This window comes from Cucumis melo, chromosome 2 (assembly GCF_025177605.1).
Source record: "Cucumis melo cultivar AY chromosome 2, USDA_Cmelo_AY_1.0, whole genome shotgun sequence".
In the NCBI taxonomy this organism is placed as follows: Eukaryota; Viridiplantae; Streptophyta; class Magnoliopsida; order Cucurbitales; family Cucurbitaceae; genus Cucumis; species Cucumis melo.
In genome coordinates this window covers 4066823-4071075 of record NC_066858.1, presented here as the reverse complement: position 1 = coordinate 4071075, position 4253 = coordinate 4066823, and positions in this window count along the sequence as shown.

Here is a 4253-nt window from a genome sequence, read left to right as displayed (position 1 = left end):
GATCTGATCCTTATTGGATACACTGATTCTAATTTCTAAAGATGCTAGAAAGTCTACATCGAAATCAATATTCACTCTAAATGGTGGAGCAGTAGTGTGAAGAAGCGTAAAGTAAAATTGTACTACCTTATCTAGGTAATTGTGCATCGTAGTGACATTGTAGTAACCTCGATACTTGTTGAGCAACCATGGTTGTTTGGTTTACACAGTCTTTCACTGCTAAGGTGTTTAAAGGTCAACTAAGAGTTTAGATCTACAAAGTTTGTGAACCAGGACAAGTGCGAGAATGTTTGAGTGTATGCCTTAGTTTATTGTATTTATATATTTATTGTACTCATATGTTTTATTCTCATACGGTTAAATTTAACGTTGTTTTATCACACTAGGAGTTTTAGTCCAAGTGAGAGTTTATTGAAATTTATGTCCTAAAATGTCACGCCTCGTCCCAAAGGTTACTTCATGCGACCAAGTAGGGGCATGCCGCCTAGACATCCACTATCTACCTCTCCATGAGATGACGTGCAAACGCCTAGTAAACGAACCAACTCTTTCGCTTGTCTCTTCACTTAAATTTCTTTTTTGAGCTTTAGAGACTTTCACAATTCCTTGCAACGGAAATCATCTCTTCAACTTAGCTTTATCGCCTAGCTTTTATCACTTAAACTCAACTATTTGTAGGCATAAGCACAAAGATATATACAGCGAATTAATAAATTAAACTCTCTCTTTATTAACTTAACACTTTTACAAAGTTCACAATTTACAAAGTACTTAAACTTTGCTTTGCATAAAATAAAACCTAGTCAGATCTCTACATCGACTTTCTTATTTTCACCAAGGTGCTTCTTTGAGGCAGGGCACCTAGAGGTGGAAAGGCGTCACTTCGTCCTTCACCTCAATTGCCCAACCACCTCTCTTAGCATATCGCATTTAGGGCTACCCTTTCCTTAACTCAGCTCTTTGGCTCTCTGGCTTCCCGGACTTGGCTTTATCAATCTGGGTGTTGCACTCGCCTTCCTTTTAAGCTGAGCCATTTTCCCTAAGAAGCGATGCGCTTGCCTTCCATACCACATAACGCAACTGAGTAACTCTGCCTTCCCTCATTGACTAAGCTACAAAGTCTGAAATTCGTCCTTCGCTTGGCTTCAACGCCTGACAATTTAGGGAGGGAAAAATTTTAAAAGTAAGTCAAACGGACTTAGTGAGTGATGAGTTTGAAAAAATCTTTCTAGATAAAACACAATATAATCGATCAATAATGAGGTCAAATCGCATCATATAAATCTCATTGCATCAAGCCACAACAATCCAACCATCAGTACAAAAAGTGCCACAAACACCACGTGCTTAGATCATTTCGTAAATCATGTTCATCAATGAGACCTGGGATTTTCCCCTCGCCTAGACCTGGAATTCACACTCAACTAGCATTATGCAAGTTACCTGAAATTTCCACCAGCTTCTCGTCACATTAAATCTTTCTCAGACCTAGGATTCACATTCAACTAGCGTTCCATCATCTCGCTTAGACCTGGGATTCTCCCCTGCTGAGATCTAGGATTTACAATCAACCAGCATCGTGCGAGTTACCTGGGATTTCTACCAGCATCTTGTAATAGATCTCACCTTCTCATGTTATTCCATCATTACAAACAGAAGGGTTAGCTTACTTTCCTTCCATAAAATCACAGTAGTAACAATATCGTGTAATAAATATCAATGACAAAATACCTTCAAATAATCATCAATAGAATACATCATTCAGATATCAAGCTTACAAACACAAGATTAACTATTTATGAAGAATCACTCACAAAACATTTATTTATAATTCGTATTCAAGCATAGAGAACATTTAATCGTAAATAACAACTTAGAAATCACATTGAAATCTTGTTTTGTCACTCAACAAAATACTTAGCCTCAACTCCTTCCTTCTTTGCTTTTGAGTTCCTCTGCTCACCTAGCGGTTCCCTCAACTGGTGGTTCAACATTTAGAACTTCCCATTGCCATCGTCTAAAATTCATATACTTCCGAACAACACCTTTTTCCTTTGGCCTTTGGTCCTATTTATAGTGACCTTTCAAATCCAAGGGTCACTTTCACGCTTTACACGTGTCGCCTTTCTGATTTGTTGTGTCATGCAGTTAATCCAATTTTGACACGTAGGTCAACCATCAGCAACGATTAGGCATTCCCTTGAGACGTATACCTTATCTTTTTGGAAAGCCAAACTCTTTAATCATTTGACTTTCCTTTACCTTTCTTGGGAAACAATAGACATTTATTTTCCCCTGACGAGTTGTCAAGTCAGCTTGACTGGACACCTACTTCCTTGCCTCATTTTCTTAGGTGCAGGTACTTTTTCTTGCTTTGCCACGTTAAATGCCTAACTCTTGGCATCCAACACAAGCTTCTTCTTCGTCAATTATTCTTATTGCGTCGTTTACTTTCACGCGATAGAATTTAAACTTAAGCCTTTTCCTTCGTGTCGTCTTTTCTCTTTTTGCATCATTTTTCACGGGATGTCCCATACCTGTAACTCGTCCTTCACGAGCTCAATGTACTCTGGAGTAACGTCAGCCCACTTAAGGAAGCGAACTAGAAATGTTTCCTGCGTCAACACACCGATCGTACAGTTGAAGTGAATGAAATGTGGTGAGAGCGGCTTATTCTGTCATGGAGCTATCGATATGAGAATCTTTTCATTTTGCTGCACATATCTCTCCAACAAGTTCCTAGAGCGCTATCGTCTCCTAGGAGTTCTACTACTGGAATGAGAGGCATCTACAAAAACACAAATCTACCAAAAATGATTGGTAACATGTTTATGAAATGAATTGTTTATGTAACGTAACTAACCTGATGTGTCACCCATCGAGGACGTTCCACGCGTGTTATTGAATATGTCGGTGTCGAAAGCGAAAAGAGCATCTGTCTCATTGAAACCATTGTAGAATGACATATTACCTATGGAAAAGGTAAACCAAATTTAATTAAACAAATTAAACTATCTAAAACTATATATATATATATATATATATATATATATATATGCATAAAATGAAATGTATGTGAATATGTGATTCGTCATCGCTTGATCCGCTTTAAATATGTTTCATTAGTCTTATATTCCTCATCTCAAATGCTCAAACCTACTCCATGAATAAGCTACACCTCACAAGTATCAAATATCCAAACTTTCATTACATCTAAGTTTAAACTAAAAAAGCTACCGTAACACATTATATTTTGATAACCGGATCTAATATAATCGTTATACATTGAAATACATTTTTCTCAAATCAATAAAAATTATTATTTACTAGCGTAACATAAAATCAATTGAAAAACCTAAAAATCCATAATAATAATGATTTCAAAACAACATATATATAGAATGAAAATTGGGCAAAATATACAACATGAAAAAAATATAACCTCATGGGAAAAAATGAAAGAGATGGACGACCAAAGAAAATGGGTTTGACCGGTAAAAGAAGTAACAAGAAATGGATGGCGCAAAAGAGGGGGGCATCGAGAGATTGGAAATAAATTTGCTAATTAAATTCAATTAACAATTAATCTAATTGTATGCTATATATATATCATAATCAGCTAGGATCGATAGTAAATACAATCAAATAAATTAGGGGTCTTTTAAAAAAAATAACAAAGCGACAAAATATTTATACTGCATAGAACAATTATAAAAACGGAAAAATTCCATAGACCCACAATGGAAAATACAAAAAATGCCTTGTCATTCACTCTGTCAACAACGCGTGTGATATATTTGGCTATTGTTTGATACACGATCGTTTATATTTGACTATTGTTTGGTACACGATCGTTTAGATTTGGATAGCCATATCTAAACGATTTATTTTTTCAATTCTATCGTTTGGTTACACGATTGTTTAGATTTGGTTTCACGATCGTTTTTAGATTTGGCTACCCCAAATCTAAAATATTTCTTTTTTCAACATTTGGTACATGATTGTTTATTTTTTCATGATCTTTGGTACATGATCATTTATATTTGGCCAAACGATTTTTTTAATTCTTTTGGTACACGATCATTTATTTTTTTTACACGATCGCTTAGATTTGACTATTTCAATTTAAACAATTTTTTTCAAGATTATTTATACACGATCATTTATTTTAGATTTGGTTACCCTAATCTAAACGACGTAAAAAAAGAGGAGGAAAAGAAGAAAAACGATAGAAAGAAATCGCAACGAAAAAA